The sequence below is a fragment of the Xyrauchen texanus genome, chromosome 25, assembly GCF_025860055.1.
Source record: "Xyrauchen texanus isolate HMW12.3.18 chromosome 25, RBS_HiC_50CHRs, whole genome shotgun sequence".
Taxonomy (NCBI): domain Eukaryota; kingdom Metazoa; phylum Chordata; class Actinopteri; order Cypriniformes; family Catostomidae; genus Xyrauchen; species Xyrauchen texanus.
The window spans coordinates 29,754,069-29,777,103 of record NC_068300.1 but is presented as its reverse complement, the minus strand read 5'-3'; the positions used below and the strand labels follow the sequence as shown (position 1 = coordinate 29,777,103).

Sequence of the window (23,035 nt, the reverse complement as noted above, 5' to 3'; positions counted from 1 at the left end):
GTCACTGCTAATGTATGTGTGCATTTCTGTGTCCTTGAACATGCAAGGAATAGAAATATGTAGAGAGAAACAGAAAGTTGGGGTTGGGTCAAAAGATGTTGCTCAAATGCACTCTTATAGAGAAATAAAAAATGTGCAAAATGTTTGTCATTGCTGTTTAATGATCATTGATTTCAGGCTGCAGTATTTTAAGAGTAAACCCAGTTCTGAAGCTTATAGCTTCTACTGCACTTTCAGTGCTTTGGTCTAGTAGGTATAAATCTCTGGAGACTAAAGCCCCTGATCCAAATCAATCATACTCTGGGCTAATGTAGAGGTCGTTTCAGAGGACGAGAACTGGGTATGGGGAGTCTCCCTGTTGACTGTAGTAAACTAACCAGGAAATTGCCAATGGAAGCACGCACAGAAACCAATAAAAAAACAACAAGGTGAACAAATTAACAAGTGCATAATGCCAGCCCTCAAATGACACCAGCATTATGTGTGAGAATATGTGTGTATTAAAAAGTTCCAGCCCACTCTAATTATTCCTGCAGATCATATCAGTCAGACTTCAGAGCGAAGGCAGGCGGATAAAATACAAACACAGGATGCAGGCGAGAAGTCTCCACATTTTTAGAGTGAACCTGCATTCTTTGTTCTCCATCGCTCTGAGGAGAGAGGAAGGTGCTCTAAGATTGTTTGAGGTGTTGTTTGGCCGTGATGCTCTATGTGAAGGATGGGTGTGCGTTTCCTATTGGTAAAAGTGGGAAAACACAAATATTATGAGTTGGCATAGAGCTCTAAGAGAAGGATTTAGTATGAGAGCTAAATCAAGTTAACACAAGCTTAATACCAGACTGTGTGGCTAAAAACACTTGTCAGTTAAAAGTGTAACAGACAATGCCCAGAGGAAATATTTGCCCTTCATTTAAGATCAACTTTGTATCAGATATGTTTTCTAAAATTCATAAGGACTTCATTTGTAATGCAGGGTGGTAAAAGAGACATTTAAAATAAGGTCAGATGAGTTAGAGAGTGGAAAGACAAGCACATATAAAACAGACAAGGAGAAACCCGTAGAGTCCCAGACAGGAAGAAGCAATCATTCCACACCACAAGACAAAATAGAATGATTGTAATTAAAGTCAAGCCATAATTAGAGCACATTTTGTGGGACTACAGTGAAGCAGCTACACAACCAGTCCTTTCTCAGGCTACACTCAACTAATCCCAAGTATAGAGATAAACCATATATTAACCAGAATCCTTTTGGATTAAACTAGCCTGAACTCCATTCAACCTCTACCAAGAGGCAAGCCTCTCTCTCCCTCTTCTTTCCAAAACACCATTGCATTGAGCCAAGAAATCTGGGTCAATGGCAGAAGTGGATGACGGAAAAAAACAAGCCAGTGATAAACAGATTCTCCTCTCTCCAGGGGTTTTTAAGAGTCTCTTTGGAGAGTAGTGGAAATCTAGATTTTGTTATCACATCATTTTTTTACAGACTGAATTTAAGCCAGTATGTCTATTAATATTGGTATTCATATTTTCAGATAAACAGGCAAGCATGAAATTATTCATTTTAAAATGTGAAATTTGGCGTTTACTTATCCTTAACTCAAAATGAAAAAAGTTAGCAATACATCCACATCCACTCTCACATACACATACACACACTAAATGTGAAGGTCGTATTCTGGAACTCAGTATTAACCATGAAGAGCTAGTGATGTGGACATTAGGCCTTCATAAACAATGTATTTAGCACATCTGTGCTCCATACAGTCACTTAAATGACATTGTATAATTTACAGACAGAACCTTACTAAACATTTGATGAATTCTGTCAGGTGAGAGAAGGTGAAAATTCTCTCCCTCTTTCCTACAATGTCTCAGGAACTAAATTTCTCTCTCTCTGAGCTGGTACCTTTTCTGTTCCAGCATAAGAATGCCCCTGTGCATAAAGCGAGATGCATAAAGAAATGGTTTTCTGAGTCTGGTGTGGAAGAACTTGACTGATCTGCTCAAAGCCAAGACTTGACCCCAATGAAAACCTTTGGGATTAATTGAAATGCCTACTTGGACCCCATCCCCCAACACCAGTGCCTGACCTCAGTGATGCCGTTGAAGCAATTCCTCACAACCATGTACCAACACCTAGTGGAAATCCTTCCCAGAAGTGTGAAAGCTATTGTAGAAGCAAAGGGAAGACAGTTGCATTGAAGTGCTCAACAGAAACACACATACCCTGTCTTACACATAGCCTACTGTATACAGCTGTTATCATCCCCTTTCCAAATGGTCCTTTCAATCAGGTAAGGGTCACTGACTGTGTTACAGCTCCACTCAGTCACTAATGAGAGAGAGGAAGGAAAGAAGGAGGAGGAAGAAGAGAGAGAAGGCACTTTAAAAGAGCTGATTGTCTGGCTAAAGTGTCTTTTCTGTGGATCATATGTCTCAGTATTGAGCAGAGTGCTCTTCATCTGAAAAAGAACTGCACATTGTAAAGAAAGGTGAAGACAGAGCAGTGAAGAGCTTCATCAATGTATGGAGAGTATCAAACCAGACAGGCATGAAGGGCAGCCAGTGTGTCAGGACAGAGATGTGCTAAAGCTGTCATAATTTAGAACTGACATTATAACGTGCTACTCACTAACATATAACACACGACTGCCTCCAAATACAGATTACATACATATACTACATAAAATAACCCAAAATATGTATTATGCTCAGCTTTTGAATGAATTAAACCAAATTCAGGACATACTGCAAAATATAGTAATCTTGTAGGCCATTTTCACATTGATATACACTGGTATTAACATCCATTTAGGGTAATCAGATCTGATTTGTGATCTGATCACTCAAACCACATTTAGAGGTGGTCAGAAGAAACGCATGTGACCACATCACATTTGTAGTACAAATGCTGAATAAAAATCAAATATGTAGTATATGTAGTATAAAAACCAGAGGCCCATGCAATATCCAAACACTAGTGTTCACAGGAATTGCATATGAGAATAATGATACAACAAGATGTAAACAGCTCTCTGTGCTGACCACTTTTTATCAAATCACCCCAAATGGATGTTAACACCAGGTGTAAACAGGGCCAGTGTGTAAGAGTGTAGCAGCCTCTGGCACTGAGCCACTGAGATGCCAGTGGATTTAATGATGAATATCCCTGTTTTAACAAGGTAAGATAAGGAGAGGGGGAGAGAAGGACTGAGAAAGAATGGAGGGTTTTTCCTGCTGAAAAGATGAAGAAATTGTTTAATACCCCTCCCCTGACACCACAGTCTCCCAATTCACCCTTGACCCCAATGTCATTCATCTCTCTTTCAGACTACTAAGAATGCAGCCACACAAAATTACCTGCTATGAAACTGTGCCGCGTGACCCATCCATCTCTCTTTTCACTCCAGGCTGTGGCCTGTTGAAAGACAACAGTATGACCAGTTATTCATCACCATGCAGTTTAAAACTACACACAGACTATTTATAAGGGCTTTTCAAGGACATATTTATGTACAAATACTTGCAGAGTATCTCACTTTGGTTGCATCACATCATATAAATCACATCGTTTTCAGGACATGTGTCAAGTTAAACATAGTTTAAAATTTACAAAAATAGGTCTCGAGGCCCTTGCATCCCGAGTTACTCCTGCACTCCTTCCAGCAAGAATGCATCCAAATATTGTGCTTTCTGCTTTTGTTCTTGTGGTCGTTGCCTGTACAGCCCCATGTTGCCTGTAGAGCTGGAGTTGCACTCACCGGCCCCTGCTGACTAGGACTAGGAAAAACCGAGAGGGGTCTGTCTGCGTCCTGCAAGGCACACTCACTACACGTTACACATCCACCAAATAAACATCGAAATCTTGAAGAAGCAGTTAGATGCCACATTCATATTGTCATGTATTACCCTGTCGTGTTTCACCTTGCTCCTTAGTTTTCACTTTTGTCCATTATTTAACTCCATAGTCTCCTTGTTAGCGTTCGTGTTCACTGTCATTGTTCTCACCTGTGTATTCGTAACAGAACAAACGACCAACAAACATGGATCCAGCGGTTCTAAAAGCGAACTGTCAGCTGCTTAGCCTCATGCAGGGAAACCGTCCGGTGGAAGACCACATCTGCGATTTTCTCGCGATTGCGGGTGCCACCGACTTCCCTGATTCCTCCCTGGTCGTATTCTTCCGGGCTAACCTGAACAGTGCGCTCAAGGAGCGGTTGCCACCGGCAACGCGCGGCTGGACGCTCCGCGCGTTCGTGGAGGAGACCCTATGCCTGCGGTTCCTCTTTCACCGTGGACATCGTCGAGGAGAACCCCGTAGCTCCTCCCATAGTGGTAACCCTCCATTCGCCCGTGGTTCGTCCCTTCACGTCTGCCGGCGAGCCAACATTCGTGCCTGCCGTGATCAAAGAGCCAATGCTGCCAGCTTCGTCCGCCCGGAGGAGGAGGACAAGAAAGGCTTCCGCTCCCCAGTTCACGCCTTCTACGGTCGGCGAGCCAGATCCCACGCATGTCACTGTGAGCGAGCCAGAGCCCACGCATGCCACGGTGAGCGAGACTGAGCCCTCGGCCGTCCCCGAGCCAGCGCCTGTAGCCTCCGACGTCAGTGAGTCAGCGCCTGTAGCCTCCGACGTCAGTGAGCCAGCGCCTGTAGCCTCCGACGTCAGTGAGCCAGCGCCTGTAGCCTCCGACGTCAGTGAGCCAGCGCCTGTAGCCTCCGACGTCAGTGAGCCAGCGCCTGTAGCCTCGACCGTCCCTGAGCCAGCGTCAGCAGCCATGACCATCCAAGAGCCAACGCCTCCCGAGCTTTCCAGAGCTCCGCCTCCCGAGCTTTCCAGAGCTCCGCCTCCCGAGCTTTCCAGAGCTCCGCCTTCCGAGCCTCCCAAGCTTTCCAGAGCTCCGCCTCCCGAGCTTTCCAGAGCTCCGCCTCCCGAGTTTTCTACGGCTCCTTAGCCTCCTGCGGCTCCGCCCCCTGAGCCTCCCTTGGCCACGCCCCCTGAGCCTCCCTTGGCTCCGCCTCTTGAGCCTCCCAGGGCTCTGCCTCTCAAGCCTCTCGAGCCTCCCAGGGCTCCGCCTCTCGAGCCTTCCAGGGCTTCGCTTCTGGAGCGTCCTACGGCGCCACCTCCCTCGGCTCCACCTCCAGAACCTTCCAGACCTCCGCCTCTAGAGCCTCCTACGGCGCCACCTCCATTGGCTCCGCCTCTAGAGCCTCCTACGGCGCCACCTCCATCGGCTCCGCCTCTAGAGCCTCCTACGGTGCCACCTCCATCGGCTCCGCCTCTAGAGCCTCCTACGGCGCCACCTCCATCGGCTCCGCCTCTAGAGCCTCCTACGGCGCCACCTCCATCGGCTCCGCCTCCAGAGCCTTCCAGGTCTCCGCCTCCAGAGCCTCCCAGGCCTCCTGAACCTGTCCCTGTCCTTTGGCCGCCTCCCAGACCCCCTGAACCTGTCCCTGTCCTGTGGCCAGCTCCCAGGCCACCTGACCCAGTCCCCGTCTTGTGCTCCCCTTGGACTGTCTGTCTGCCCCTTGTGCCCCCGTGGACTGCTCGCCTGCCCTCTGTGCCCCCTTGGACTGTCTGTCTGCCCCTCTGTGCCCCCGTGGACCGCTTGCCTGCCCTCTGTGCCCCCTTGGACTGTCTGTCTGCCCCTTGTGCCCCCTTGGACTGCCTGTCTGCCCTCTGTGCCCCCCTTGGTCTACCTATCTGCCCCTTGTCCCCCCCTGGATTGTCTGGTGTCTCCGTGGTCTGCCAGTCCCCCCTCATTCCTTGGACGATTCGGTTTTGTTTTTTTTGTATGTTTGTTTTTAGGATCGTCTGGGATCCGATCCTTTGAGGGGGGGCTATGTCATGTATTACCCTGTCGTGTTTCACCTTGCTCCTTAGTTTTCACTTTTGTCCATTATTTAACTCCATAGTCTCCTTGTTAGCGTTCGTGTTCACTGTCATTGTTCTCACCTGTGTCTTGTTTGTAATCATCCTGCCTTGTGTGTATATAACCCTGCCCGTTCCTCCATTACCTGGTCGTTTGTTGAATGTTTGTAAATGTTGATGTTCGCTTCCATGCCCGAGTTCCTAGTTCCAGTGTTCCAGCGTTTTTGTGTTTTGCTCTCATTTTACCCATCGTGGTTGTTTTGTTTTCTCCTGTTGTGTCTGTTCATCAATAAACCCGCATTTGGATCCTCAACCTTTGTCTGCCTCCGTCCTCATTCGTAACACATATACTGTTATACACTGTTTGTTGTGTTTATTTAGAGTCCCGCAGCAATCATACACCTACACCTATCCATAACTCTAAACCTAAACCTAACCATAAATATAAAAAAATTTAATTACAAGTTTGGAAAATAGTAAAATTTACAGCTAATTAAAAGTTATTTTGTATTTAATCATACCACCGTATCACTATGTGGTTACAGTGAGGAGAAATTTTATGAAAGTGGAGAGGATTAGCATGTAGAAGCCTTATTGGGCTGGTTCGGATATGTCAACCGAGAGCTGTTTAAATGTAAGTGAATGGAGAATAAGCCTCAGATCGCTGCATAAAAAGCTTTTGTGTGGAAAGAGTTCATCATGTAATTAATTGACTGACTGGGTGCTAATATTCAGTTTGTTTGCCATGATATATTCATTTGTAGAGGACTTTATTTGCAGTTTGCTACAAACTGTTTTAGAAGTGAAGCTAGGATTTTTAATATCATCTAAAATATTGCCCAATATTTATGGAAATTTCAGATAATCTGAAAGTTGGCTGGAAGACTTTTGCAGATTATATCTGTCAATTTACAGTCATGTGTTGATGGACGGCTCTTGACCTATCCAATATGGCAGACGTGCCGACGTATCGCGTTACACAGAAACAGCAGCTAATAAGGTATCTAAGAATAGATATAAGAAGAAGAAGCTAGTGCTATGCTAAACGAATAGGCTAACGATTAGCTTGTAGGCTAACTGGAGATAACATAACAGATACATTTTATCTTACAATTTATATCTTTTTTTTTTCTTATTGAACAAGCAGAAATTGTACAAACACCTTCAGGAATAGAGTAAAGAGCACTTCCACCAAATTTCACATTAAACATTTCCCTTATGATTCATTTCACTTGATATTGCATTATGCTGATGCAAAAGGGGAAAATCCTTTTCTGATGAACCAGTTGAAACCCTTTTGTTCCTTCAAGATTGCGAGCATCTCTCTTGTCTAGAAGCCCTCTACAACTTCACCATCGACATACACGAGTCAGCGTGTGGGATCTTCAAGGCAACGAGAAGACTCTCCACACCCCTGCAGTATTCCGGCATACATTTACTCCACCTCGCCACTTGATGCTTCGCTGGTGAATGGGACGCTTCAGCATCCTGATTCCCCACAGTGCTTCGGCAGGAGTTTTGTGTCCTTATTGTTGATATTGTGTGTATATATAGAGTATATCACAAAAGGGCTGCTTGCGTGTATGTGTCCTTTTAAAATCGTCCTTCCGCAAGTGTTCCAAACGGCACATCCAGTCATCAGATCTGTGTTTGTTGCTTTGGCCGCGGCCACACTGAAGCAGCTCTTATGGAAACAGATTGGCTTCACTCTGAGAGCATTTACCTCTTAAAATGATGAGTACTGTGTACAATTATTTCCCGGTGGTGAGAGGCGATCTGTCTCATCTAGTGAGTGAACTGACGTGCCCTTTGTCCCGCTCCGCGGATGCATGGTGGTCTACACAGCTACACGTTTCAGTTCGTATGCCGGCCACATCGCTCCCAGTTTGAAATTAATCTTCCTTTCCGAATTCACTAGGTGAGGAAATGAATAATTATTATTTATCACACTTGAGGTGTGTATATTGAATGCTGTCACCATCCTGTTTGGTCTGTGACATAATAATTGTTTTCATCCCTCCCAAATTCACTAGGTTGGTAAATTACTGATTACAAATCACACTTGAGGTGTGTATTGGATGCTAACACCGCTCTATGTGGTCTGTGACATTCTAATTATTTCCTTCCTCTGGGACCGGGATGTTAATCAAATAGTTGTTTCTGTGTATTGCATCAATAAGAACGTTCTCACAAAAGATCAAAGCACTCATTGCATGAGATGCACACACATTCTGCTGCACACTCCAATATGGAACGCCACTAGGATCATATTTCACCAACGCTGTCCTGTCATCCACTGTCCCATTATAAATGGGGTATGATGGTACAGTGTGCAGAAAATTCACAATCTCCTCACAGGAAATGTGAATGGAATTGTTTAGAACTGTAATACCCTATGGTCTGTCCCTAGCTCCTCGCACATTCACGAAGTGCATCAATGCGGCCCCATTGAAACTGATTAGCTATTGCTAGCCTAGCCACAGAGATCTAGTACTTCAGCAATTGAACAGCCTGGGTTTGAATGTTAACTGGGCGAAGAGCAAACTTCCCCCAGTCTTTGGGGATCCGACTCGACTCCCTGAGCATGCGTGTGCACCTCACGGCTGAGTGTGTTCAGATTGTTCTTCAGTGTCTGTCTCTGTTCTGACATCGTACCGTTAGGTCTCTTAAACATGAGACATCTCCAGTGCTGGCTCAGGCATTGTGTACTGCGGCACACATGGTATCGGGGGCGCATTCGCATTTCCGTAACTTGCCGCCGTCTGGCAGCTCTAGCACCATGTACAGCTCCAGCATTTTACCATCAGGGTGTTATGCTGGGTCAGGTTTTCAAGTGGAAATTACTGACCACAGACATGTCCAATGCCGGCTGGGGTGCATTGTGCAACGGACGTCTAGCCTTCAGCACCTGGACAGGTGCGAATAAGGCGTGGCACATCAACCTCCTGGAACTGTTAGCCCTGAAGACTTTTCATTCTGAGAAACAGAATCACCATGTACTGATTCAGTTGGACATGATGGTGGTGGTATAATGTACATGAATTTCGAGGGCAGAATTAATTTACTGTCAATGATGAGCCAGGCATGGCACCCCCTCCTGTGGATCAAGCACCATCTCCTTTCCCTGTGGGCGACATATGTTCCAGGCTGTCTGAATTATAGTAAGGACCTGTTGTCATGCCAAGGAGCGATACCAGGCGAATGGAGACTTCATCCTCAGACTGTCCTTTGGAATTTGGTAAATATTCGGCAAATGGAGATTGATCTATTTGCCTCTGCGGAGAACACCACTGTCCCCTCTGGTACTCTTAAGTCCCAAGCTCTGCAAGGTGGATACAATGGCCCATGTTTCCAGAAAAATGTTTTGATTCTAGATAGTCCTCCATGGGAAATACCGCTGAGGGGGGATCTCCTCTCTCAAGCGCAGGGCACTATCTGGGATCCTCAGCACAAGCTGTGGAACCTGGATGTGTGGCCCCTGAACAGAGAGTGGTAAACATGCCAGAATTGACTCAGTCGGTTATGAACACCATTTTACAGGCTAGAGCACCATCTACAAGACTGAAATGGCACGGGTTCACTAATTGGTGCTTTTCACGTGACATAGACCCGGTGAACTGCACCATACCTTAAATTCGTACATTTCTTCAAGAGCGATTGGAGGCAGGCCTCACTCCATCAACGCTCAAAGTTTATGTAGCAACTATTTCTGTATATCACGCACCTGAAGCTAGCACCTGCATAGGCAAACATGATTTGATCATAAAGTTCCTTAGGGGAGCAAGGTGGCTAAATCCCTTTTGCAGTCCCAACTTGGGACTTAACTTTGGTCCTAAAAGCACTTGCGGGGCCTCCATTTGAGCCTTTGGACTTTGGATTGTATGTACTTTCTCTTAAGACTGCATTACTGCTAGATCCGGCCTCAGTGAAACGGGTCGGAGATTTGCAAGCGCTATCAGTGGGCAATTCATGTCTGGAGTTTGGTCCCGGTCTTTAAAAGCCACTGCCTAAGGTTTTATCCATGCCTTTTAGAGCTCAGGTGGTTCACCTTCAAGCCATTTCCCCTCCTCCATTTAATTTGGATGAGGAACAATCCTTGCATATTTTATGCCCTGTGTGAGAGCTACACACATACTCTACATTGACCGCACCTGCCAGTTCAGACTGTCTGACCAGCACTTTGTGTGCTATGGAGGATGCACCAAAGGAATGTCCATCTCCAAGGAAATACTTTCTCACTCAATTGTTGATGCGATCACCTTGGCTTAAAAGTCACAGGGTACAAATTGCCTAATTGGTATTAAAGCACACTCAACTAGAGGCATGGCCTCTTCATGGGCATGGACGAACAGTGTGTCCTGACAAGACATATGTTTTGCAGCAGGTTGGTCTTCTCAAAACACATTTGCAAGGTCTCTCTCTCTTCGCAAATCCTCTCTGTATGGAGCGCTTGCTATTTCGTTGGCCAAACATATACTTGTGCTCTTTTTTAAGTTCAGGCTCCCCAGTCATTTTACACAACCACCTGCATTCAGACAATTGTATTTCCAATAAAGTCAAAAGCACTTTCATTGTAAATAAAACTCCCTTCCCGACTGGGTTCGTGAAGGCGTTACTTCATACTACATGTCTATAGTTCATATATCCATTCTAAGTTTTCCCCTCCTGGCTTGCCATGAAGGTTATTCACTTGTGGCTTACTCATGTCGGTTGCCATCCCGCAGGACAGTGGTGACATGCTCTTTAGATTATTATGCTTTGGTATTCCTCTCTGGGACAGTTTAATATAAAAGTTATTCTTTGTCATTTTTAAATACTTAAGGAAAAATTAATCATAAGGAGAATTCAGAGGATTTAACATTTTCTTGTAGCCAATAGAATCACTTGATGAACTATGGGGGGCATTATGTGTAGTGGGCATTTCGTGAAGAGGATTTTCCTTGTAGTCTTGCAGGATGCTGACAGATACAATTGCAAAAACTCAGAAGAGAATTTGCCATGGGCTCACTTTGGATTTTCTTATGGGTTTTTATAATGGAGCTTTTCAGCTTATGAGTAAAGTAATGTCTGTGGTGTACATTATTTGACGGTACGTGGATTTGGTTCTACAACATAAATTACACACGGTCATATCTCAAATGAGAGTTTTGAAGCTGTATTAAATTGCATAATTAAAAAGAAAACACAACAGCTTCAAAATTCACATTTAATGACTGTGTAATTTATGTAATTTACTGTAAATTGAAAAACCCCATTATAAAATCTGATAGGAAAATCCAGAGGGAACCCTTGGCCAATTCGTTTTCTGGGTTCGCTTACAAATTGATGCCATGGGCTGATCAATTGCTTCGATGGTAGGTATATTCCTTATTATCGTCTGGGGCATGATTAATTGTGTTAATTTCTTAACATAATATGTTTTGTATAATTAATTAAATTGACAGTACCTATCACTTTTGGAAGGCCAGAAATTTTGACCTCAAAGTCTAAACACATTTTCAGCAATTTTTGGGATGCTTTCTGTACAACCATTAACGGGGCCTACCATTTTATTTGTAAATAAAAAAAAATTCGAGCCAGTCTATTAATCTATTCAATCGATCAAATCTATTTAATCGATATTGTATAAACCCGCACCTAAACGGCACAAAAAAATTAAACAAAAGTGGTTGGTCATAGTGGCTATTCTGGTCTAAAGCCCAAAGTATACTTTGGTTTACGTGAATATTTAGCATCTGTGTACAGTTGAATGCTAGCCTTTCAAGTATACTTAATTTGATTACACGCATACGACTGCTATAAGAGAATGGATTATTTCTCTTCAGGAGTCTGGAACCATAAAAAAATTATTTATATTCCTTCAGACTCGAGTTATACAAATGCAGGTATCTCCTGACCCCCTCACAGATGAACTCTTGATGTGCACATCCACTGTTATTTTTCCACAACAATCATCTCCTGAAGTTTAGTGGTAATTTCATCTTCTTCTAGTGCTTCGTAACAGCAACGGCTCAACTGTGAGTATTGCCACCTTGTGGACCCACTTATTATTGTAATAATTCTAGGCGCATATACAAACTGCGCATTCAGAGTATGTGTGTTTAGAAAAATCAGACCACACACATTCAGTGCTTGAGCACTTTGCTGATGACAAAATTTGCATCACACTTCCTTTACGCAGACGCCTAGCATTCACGTCTCACCAAAGTATACTTTGAGCTAAAGATTTTAAGCCATTCTTGGCCATACTTAGCTCAAATATGGACCAGACTTTATGCAGTGTAGTCATAGGTCTGGCTGTGCAAACGAAAACAGAAGGGTGGAATCAGAAGATTACATTTTCATAGTCTCAATCTGTGAAAACACACTAAAAATCTGATATCAACATTTACCAGACCTGCAATGGTCTAACATGATTAATAAATCTTCTTCATTACACAAATCTAATTTATCAATGTCACATCAGTTTAGTATTTGTCTCTGTCCAAGCACAATGCAGCAATCTATTCTAACCCAGAGCAATGCTAGAGCCTGCTGCTGATAACATAGAGAGAGAGAGGGAGACAAAGATAGATAGAGACAGAGATAGCTACTGATAAAGTTGGACAATCTCAACTTCTGCACTGGAGATAGCAGACTCTTCCATCCATCCATTCATCCATTATCATCACACACACACACACACACACACACACACACACACACACACACACACACACAGAAACACACACACACACACGTTGGCAATCCTTATGAGGACTCTCATAGACAAATTCTTTTTATACTGTACGAACTATATATTCTATCCCCTAACACAACCCCTAAACCTAACCCTCACAAAAACTTTCTGCATTTCTACATTTTCAATAAAACATTGTTTAGTATGTATTCTAAGTGATTTGAATTATAGGCACACTAGAAATGTCCTCATAAAGCACATTTATAGCATAATACCCTTGTAATAACCAGTTTGTAACCTAAAAAAAGTCCTCATAAACCACCAAACCCCCCTCCCCCACCCCACACACACACATGTTAGTGTGGCAATCCTTATGAGGACTCTCATAGACATAATGATTTTTTATACTGTACGAACTACTGATTCACGTGCCAACTTATTTGACCAAGAAAGTAATGCTGGTTTTGTCTGGTGGGGACAACAGCATACAGTACCAGAATGATCCCATACTGGAGACCATCATTAAAAACACAACATATGGTCTTTTCTGAAGCAGAACAAATCCACATGAAATGTTTGGGCTTTGCTAGTATTCATATTCTTCAAAGCACATAGGTACAGCACACATGAATGAATCACTGCAGGAGCCTCTAAAATACTGTACTCTCTCTCTCATACACCCACATATACACACAAATCTCTCAGTTTCACACTCTAGACATTCCACTTTTCTCACATAAAAGCAAACTTTTACATTTTCTCTCTCAGTCGCACTTTCCTCCCTTCCTTATCGTCTTGCACTCTGTCACCCCTTCAGCCACACGCACAGGTAACAAAATGCCACGGTGAGCACATTCAGCATGAAGCTTAATCATCTCCTGTGCAGAGTGGCTTTTGACAGCACACAGATTTCTCTTCACTGCCTCAGCCCTGACACACACATGCATTCACATTTTCCATTGTTTCTAAGGTGTTCTGAGTGGTTCCTATAGGCGCCACTTTACAGTATTTCTGATGAAATCTAAAAAATATGGACAAAAAGGTGTTTTTGAGCTTGTTGCATTGATTCGAAAGAGATTGTCAGTGTGAACTTTCAGGAAAACACTGTACTGGCTGTAAATTACCTTCTTACTGCCATTGGTCAGTGATGATTTCTCAGGGCCAGTAACATGCTGTGGAAGGGCGGAGGGTTTGCCGGGTCGTGATTCCACACACCCGGCCCCTAATCACGCTAATCAAACCTCAGAGAGGGATAAAGGCCGACTGGAGACTGCAGTGCGACAGAGAAAGAGTTACTTGTAGCTGTCCGACACCTGTGTGTTCGTTTGCCTTTTTGGTTCAGTTTTTTCAGTTTTTAAACTATTAATTATATTGTCAAGCCGGTTCTTGCCTCCTTCTTTCCATTAACCCCTTTACACATGCCTAATAAATAAATAGTTTTTCATTCTTTCATTATCATTGACCTTTTTGCCTACATATTCAATCGCTTTCCACTCCTAATTAATCTACAAACAAATGTCAAAAAACTAAAAAATGTATCCAATCAGAATTTAGTCCTCAATGCTTACAAGCAAAATGTGACAACTGTCTTGCTCCTTAGCCGAAGCAGCATGTGAGTTTGAGCTCCACACAGTCAGGCCTTCAGAATATCCACAGAATGCCTCAACACTGCAGTGAATAAGCATCTAAAGTCATTCATCAGCCAATCAGATTGATTTATTTGTTCTTGTGGGTGTGGTCTTAAGGATATGTCCCAGTCCAGTCCTTCTAGCTGGCATTGAGTGACGCAATCACGCATTAAGTGTTGTACGTAATTTGAAAGTGAAGAGCGTGAGATCTTGTTGACGAGTCGGCTGTCATCACTGCTGTTATTGGCGTTGAGACAGAGATCCTTATGGATTAAAAATCCTGAGATGTTCTGCATGATCGTGCGATTGATTAATTAAACAGGAAAGGAGGACTGATTTTCACTTTAAGCAAATTGGTAAGTGATTTTTGTATTGTTATAGCAACATCAGGAGTTTTCTAAGTGTAAATTTGGCTGCTGGAACATTTAGTGTCACATCAAGTTTTGAAAAGTAACTGTGTACCCTGACGAAACTAAATTTATTGCAAGTACAATTTTAATGCAAATATTATTAGAGAGCTTTTTCTTGGTATTAGACTTCCTTGGTTCTGGCCTTTATGCATGGACGTGTTTTTAAAATGTTAATTGGTATTATTTGATGACTGCCACATAATGTATGATGGGCATACTGTGTCTTATTCATTGTGAAACTGTGTTTTCTTAATGGCATGAATCACACTGAAGGCCTAGACTTAAAATGCACGGGCCGTGGCTCCCTTTGGTCAATGTAATCTGTGGGTGGGATCCTGTTCTCCACCTTGGCTCCAACATTTTTTCTGTTTTATTTCTTTACTCAGTCAAGATCAGAAAATTCAACATGAACATATTTCGTGCAGAGTTTCTGAGCTGGTGCAAATTCACCAGTTATCACTATCTTGCTTTAAAAACAAGTATAATTTGTTTGCATTATGTTCCTTTTAACAATATTAATCATAAAATACAATAACAGATTTTTACGAAGGCAGATGAGGAGTGGGGATCTAAAAGCAGCTTCTTTAATGAGGGAAACAAATGGTGAACAAGATAACGCTGAATAAAACAATACAGGGAACAAAACAAAACAAAACATCCACGTGGGGAAAACAAAACAAAACAAAAACACGAAAAACATCCAAGGAATACACAGGCAGGAGAAACATCCACGGAGAGCAAGGATAACATAGAACGTTTGAACATACAACCACCGACAATGACTGACCAAAGAAACCAGGGTTTAAATACAGAGGGATAATGATAATCAAACGAGACACAGGTGAGAATAATGAATGACTGGCAAACGATGAGGGCAGGGAATTATGGGAAGTGTAGTTTATGACAAGTGAAACACGGGGCAGACAACAGGGGATCGTGACACAGATGATAACCGGTGCATGTTATGGTCACGTAGCGTGTTTGTACCATCAGTTAATCTTTACATCAACCATCAGAATGGTGAAAAATGTGATCTCCCATAAACAGGGTGATTTTTTTAGGCACCGTTCTGAGTAAATTCTGGAGACTGTTGTGCATGAAAATCCCAGGAGATCAGCCGTTACAGAAATACTCAAACCAGCCCATCTGGCACCAACAATCATGCCACAGTTTAAATCACTAAGATCACATATTTCCCCAAACTGATGGTTGATGTGAACATAAACTGAAGCTCTTGGCCTGCATTTTACTGCTGCCACATGATTGGCTGATTAGATAATCGCATGAATAAGTAGATGTCAGAATGTTCGCAAATTGTCTCAATATTCTTTTTTTTAGCTCTAAGCGAAGAACGAAGTGTGAGTGTATCAGAACCATTAGGCATTGTTAGGTTTTTACTATGACTTGCTGTTGTTCTGGTTTGTTGGTAGGTGGTTGATTACTGACCCAAGTCAAAAGATCCCATCAAGTCTCTAATATGATGATAGATATGGCTCAAGTCCATCATTAGTAAATTGTCTGTATGCACAAATAGTGTGGGACGAGCTACTTGGTTGAAGTTGAATGCTTAGGGTTAGGGGTTTGTTTAAATCCCTAAACATATGAGCAATAGGAATATTGATGCTTCTCATTGAAAGTACAACTAATTAACCTCTTTGAATTTAGGGAATGGAAATGAAAGGATGATACACTAATAAAGTGATAATAATTTCCTTCATAGTGCTGAATCTCAGTTCTAAAGCAATCATTTAACACATAAAGGTTAAGGAGTGGAAGGTAGCAGATGTTTCAGCTGTCTGTGGCGAGGCAGAAATTACAGTGTCAACGCTTTTGGATCACAAGCTTCACACCTACAGCAAGACATCCTTTCAGCATGTGTGCATATGTGTGTGTGTGTGTGTGTGTGTGTGTGTGTGTGTGTGTGTGTGCGTGTATACTGTAAATACGCGGAAACGGAGCAAACGGTTTCACTGGTTTTGTTTGCAATGGTCTCATTCACTCAGTGTTAATTAGTATGTGAAAAAAATTCAAGTTGAAATTTGCATTTAAGACTCTAATTTTAGAGCAAAGAGAACATGTCCTGGATGACTTTAACACCTCTCTCTCTCTCTCTCTCTCTCTCTCTCTCTCTCTCACATACACACACACACACATATATACAAAACGAGTAGACTTAACAAAAAAATAAAACATTTTCTTACAAGCAATTAAGCAATTTTTGTAATCTGTAAATAATTGTGACCATAATTGTTAAAGATTAAAGCAGTGTTATGTAAATTACTTTAAAAAAGTTATTCACTACATATGACTAATGAATTATCTAAAATTGTAATAAATGTAATACAATTACTGATTTTACTCATTATTCATTAAAAAATTAATGATATTACTAATTACTTTTAAGTTACTTTCTAAAACACTTTTCATAGAAAATGTTCCGCTCAACAAAAACACAATTTGACTTGTCACAGATATGTAAACAGACATACATATGAACATAATTCAGGCATATAAAAGTATTTTACATAAATATTATTTAATAAATATGTGTAACCCAAGTAATTAAAATTAATGAACTTTTTACTGAAAGTAATTGATAGTGTAATCAGATTACACACAACATTGGATTTAAGAATCAGTAGGAACCTTTACTCTATAATACCCTTCAACAAACATGATTAACTACTGCAAGAAGAATTAGTCTATTGATTAATGTTGAGCTCTATCAATTGAATCTGACATACAAAGACAATATTCTTAATAAATCTAATTTGTTAATAATTCTATTGTTCAGGAAAAACCAACAGTGGCCACTTCACAGTTCAACACTGCCGCCCATGGATTGCTTTCTCCATTACCTGAATGTGAATGCAAACCCTACTCTCTCTCCCTTTGTGCACCCCATATCTAATTCCCCCTTGCCGTATGTTCTTGTTTCCATGGAAACAGTTGTCAACGTGGAGGTGGCAACGTGGCAGGATACTGCAGCGGATATTTCCCAGCATGCATTCGTGCTAATGGAGGAAAATCCTGTGAGAGGGTTTATATGTATAAGATTGTTGATTGGTTGCTGAAATTATATGATAAATAGCTGCATCGCTTTAAGACTTGCCATAAGTGAGCCTGGTGACCTTCCTCTGTCAGCTACTGTGTGTCCTGATGCCCCAAAATCTCCTACACATCAAATCTGCTACACCTACATTGAAAAAATGTTAACCTAAAAAAAATGTAATCTAAATTAACTGGTCTGGATATTTCCAAATGCTCTCTTGAAATGTATAATACATTCACATGGCTCCATCCATAAAATTGAATGAAATGAAATTTAATTGTGCAACAGAGTTAGTTGATTTTACAAATTAGCATGAAATCCAACATAATTCATTAATTTTGTTCTTTTTATTTATTCTTGTTGTTATTTAAGCATTCAGTGATTTTATTATGAATATAATATAATGCTAGACAGTCTAGCATAACCAAATAATCCATTGCAGAAATGAGAAGCATATTTTCTCTCCAGTCACATTTATCACCGTCTTTTACCTCCTTGCTTTTTGTCATTGTCTGCACTGTCTGCTAACACTGCACAGAGGACAAAGTGACAATCAGTAATGACGCTATTAAAAGTAAAAAGCTTGCCTTTACACTAGAGCCTTGGCCTCTAACGCTAGATGTCTACTGATGTAAAGTGGCGATAAGGCACTTGCCATAAAAAAATACTTTTGTTTTCTCTTTTCTCTTCTTTTCTTATTTCTGTCACTTTTATACTGTTCTAGCTCACTCTTGAAACTTGACATTGTGATACTGAACTCACTTGTAAGTTGTTTTGGATAAAAGCATCTTCTAAATGATTAAATGTAAATTATTTTATTGCAAGCATCACTATTACTTTAGCTAATAATTAGGGTTAGAGAGGGAACTTTTCCCCCTCCATTTGTGCTACAGACATGAATTATAGTTCAAATTATTCAGTTTCTGTGAGGATAGGTGTGCTAATACAATATTACTGGCTCTTTTGACTTGGCCAGTAAGTAACCACTAAGCAACCATCCAGAAGACCATAGCAACCACATTACAATGGCCTGGCAGCCACCCACAACACCCTATCATCATATGTATCTAATCTAATGTTACCAGATTTATTTATTAAGTATTTATCCAGTAGGAAATCCTTTATTATTATACTTACCTATTATCTTTAATCAACAACTATATGACTAAAATTTACCAAGACAAACTTTGATGTTGGCTTGACAAAGCCTTGTCTGAAAGTTTACATTTTAAAAGCTTGAAGTATACAGATTTCACAGACACTAAAGTCAGACAGATAAACCAAAGAATTGATGGACGGACAGGTAGATGGATGGGTGGATGGATAGATTTAAGAATGATAGATGGAATTACAGATGGATGGATGGATGGTTGGGTGGGTGGATGGATGGATGGATGGATGGATGGATGGATAGATCGAAGGTTGGATGGATAGATTTAAGAATGATAAATGGAAGGATGGAAGGATGGATGATGGATGGATGGATGGATGAATGGATGGATGGGTGGATGGATAGATTGATGGATAGGTGGATGGATAGATGGACAGATGGATGGATGATGGATGGTCGGATGGATGGATGGATGGATGGATGGATGGATGCATTGATGTATGGATAGATGGATGGGTGGATGGATAGTTGGATGGATGGATGGACAAATGGATAGATGCAACTGATAAATTCTTGGTTTAGGGATTTTAGAAAAACCCTAAACCAAGTCTGTAGCATAACAGTGTGTTGTTTTTAAGCCATCATAATATGCAAAGTGAAATGAGAGACAATGAGAGCAAAGTTAAAATAAGTTCAATTAAAAATATGATATTGTTATAATTTATAACTCATATCATGATACAAAACAGTCATGGGCAGCCCTCATGCATTCCTATTCAGACAGTCTAAGAAAAATAGATTGCAGGGCCATCAAATCCACCTACATGTTAAAAAGTGTAAGAAATCAATAATTATTCTTAATCCCATGACTGTATCATGACTGATTAAACATTTATGAATGATTGTCTTAGCTCTGATGACTTCAGTCTGGGACTTTCAAAGATTCAGAGAGAAGAAGATAATACCTGGTGGTCATTAGTTATACAACAACCACTTCAAATTGACAACAATGATTACGTAGAAGTGTGATGACTCTTTACTCTAAGAGCTGTGGGTGGTGTTTAGGCTGTAATTATTACAGTGTGTATGAGTGGAGAGAAGTGACCTTAAAGAGTCTTGGTAATCTGGCACTTTTGTAGATCAAATGATTGCCCCCACATACCACTTTGTAAGCCAAGTGTGCTGAACTCAAAGACTTTGAGGTATAAAAGTGTGACAGGTAAAAAAGACAAAAATGGTGAAAAAAGAAAGAGAATCTGTAAGAAAGAGACAGATGAGAAAAAGTGATAAATGTGTTTCTGGTATCAAAGTCATTATTTCTGTGGGATATCTGTTCTCATTGTAACGGAGATGGTAATGTGTTGATGCTCATTGACCCCACCCTTGGGTCGGACTTTACTTTGTCTAAATGAGTTCACATTTACTATATAGTGTGCTGTGCATTATTGCTCATAATGTTGACAAATTATACATTTGTATAATATTTTTTGTCTAGACCATATAGTAAATATAAACTAATTTAAAGGTGCAGTATGTAACAATTTTCATTTAATATTTGCCTTTTTTGCGGCTTGTAATGCAACTTAAAAAATTAGCCCTTCCCGGACTTCTTAGGTTGCCTATTAAAGACTGTAGGCTGATTTTCATACAAAAGGAGCAGGTCGGTTTTGCCAGGAAAATCCAAAGGATGTGACGTTTATGTGCGCTCCCGAGAGCCTTGCCACATATTGATTCTATTTCTACTGAAAAAAGAAACATTGTAAGGAGAAACAAACAAACACATTTTTATGTCGATTTGCACTGGTATTCAATGGTTTTTCTATGTAAACATTTGGTATATGGACTTCTTGTCTCGTGCAGGAGCACCATGTTTTTTTTGACATTGTGTATCAAGTTAAAAAGAACTTCAGCTTTTAAAAAAGTGTCTCAAGATGCATTCTGTTCTATTTGTTGTGCTGCATCTAGCATTTTTCAACACAAATTTGGTTTGAACGGCCCCTAATTGTAGTCAATAAATATTCGCTAATATTAGACGTAGAGTCAGTGAGTCGAAAACCAGATAAGTAAGATTTGTGAATGAATCACTCAGGGGTGCATTTTCCAAACAAAGTCGTACAGTATCTCACTGCTTAAACACCACAGTGTGATGCATCGTTGAAGAAATTAACTGGCTATTCCCCCAAAACCATAGTAACTACACCACTCATCCATCATTCTAACCATATTGGTTCAACAATATAGTTATTGTTAAAGGAATTTTCTAGGTTCAATACAAGTTAAGCTCAATCAACAGCATTTGTGGCATGATATTGATTACCACAAAATTTGATTTTGACTCGCTCCCTCTTTTAATGAGAAAAAGCTAAATTCAAGATTACAGTGAGGAACTTACAATGGAAGTGAATGGGGCCAAATTTTGGATGGTTTAAACAGAAATGTGAAGCTTATAATTTTATAAAAGCATTTACATTCCTTTTTCTGTCAAAACTAGTGTATTGTTTGAGCTGTAAAGTTTTAATCTTAAATTTTACGTACTTTTTAGGGTTTGTTGACATTATATCGTTATGGCAATGGAGTTGTAAGTTGGCTAAAACTTTACACAGAAAATGTTAGTTTGAGATTTGATCACACTACAATCATGTTAACACACATACTGTATTGTTTTGTCTTTTGACTATTCTTTTGAAACAATATATTTCAACATTTACAGATTGGCCCCATTCACCTCCATTGTATGTGTCTCACTGGAACCCAAATTTTTGCTTTTTATAAAGAAAAGGAGAGACATGTCAAAATATATTTTTTGTGGTAAGCAACATGCCACAAATGCTGTCGATTGAGCTAAACTTGTATTAAACCTGGAATATTCATTTAATGACATTACGCAGGGGGTGGAGTAATAACCTCTGCAGAGATTGAATGGATGTCAAATTATAATAGCTCATTTTCTTGGACACCAGAAGGCTGTTTATTAGGAGAAAGCTGCTTAAGACACATGAAAAAAAATGTGTTAAATTGCTTTCTCTTAATCCCTTAAACAGTGCAAGCAAAATTGCGTTCTTGTTAACATGATGTTTCAGAATGCCGCTTTCTGCAAAACCCCGGAATGAGCCGTATTCTAAAGTGAAAAATATGTTGAAATGTCTTAAAAGAATGAAAGATACATATGGAAATAAAGATATAGAAGACTTATAAGACTGAAAAGAGATTATACTTCTAACCACAGGAGAGCTGTAGCTCCAAACACATAACTTTGCAATGCTATTTGAGAATGTTTGTTGAATCTATGGTTTCAGGATACACCAAATTGTGAACTATGTTAGTAATGCTGGAACTTGTGACTATTCTTACTAACAATGCTTTTGGGAAATGCACCCCAGACTGCTTTTGTGAACTGGATCAACCAATTTATTGAAACGATCAGACTCAAAAGAACGACTGATTCATGAATTGGACATCGCTCATGAATTTGTCAAGGAGAGCTAGAGAGTCCCTCCCACAGCACTCTCACCACCAGCTGGGCTGTGCAACCGGAAAACGAACACACACACACACACACACACACACACACACACACACACACACACACACACACACACACACACACACACACACACACACACACACACACACACACACCTTTCCCTTATATTCCCTCAGTCTGCAGTGAAAAGACCAAAATAAAAAGCTAAAATGAAGCCAGCTGCTCACTCACTGCTCATGATCCTCAGCTCAACCCATCCCTCTGTCATCTGCATGCACAGCACTGTCCAGCACTGAATGGTCATCATTACCCCTGCTGACCTCACTGCAACAGTGAAGCTGTCAGATCAGAGCTCTGTTCAGAAGACAGGACTGTGTGTATGTGTGCTTATCTGACAGGTGACTGACCTTTTGATTGCATGCCTGCCCTCTGGTCACAGTGGCTGGACATTAGAGACATTCAGCAATATTTAACATCAGCATTTCCTTATCTGTGTATGTGGGAGAGAGAAAGAGAGAGACATAGAGAGATGAGAATTAATAGAACTCTGTTCGAGAATCACACACTGTGTGTACCAAACCACAATCTAAAAGGACAATATAAAATGTCATATGGATTCATGGTACAATCATATGTGTAACATATAATATTAGAGAAGTACTCAAAGTTGCTTCTCCAACATTTCCTATGTAAGCCTAAATAAAAAAAAAATCACAGCTTGGTAAATTGACAACATATATCTTATTAATTACTTTATCGGGATTTCTGGACACATTTGTGACACTAATGAAATATATT

General features: G+C 40.9%; 1 long non-coding RNA gene across 1 annotated transcript; it reads right to left on the bottom strand.

Moving 5' to 3' along the window:
* Positions 1 to 260: 260 nt before the first annotated feature.
* On the bottom strand, positions 261 to 22,601 carry LOC127619105 (uncharacterized). The gene is made up of 3 exons (XR_007967525.1): positions 22,469 to 22,601; positions 3,364 to 3,421; positions 261 to 733 (listed from the first exon to the last, which is right to left on the bottom strand). It is a non-coding gene; the product is annotated as an uncharacterized LOC127619105 (long non-coding RNA).
* Between the last annotated feature and the right edge of the window lie 434 nt (positions 22,602 to 23,035).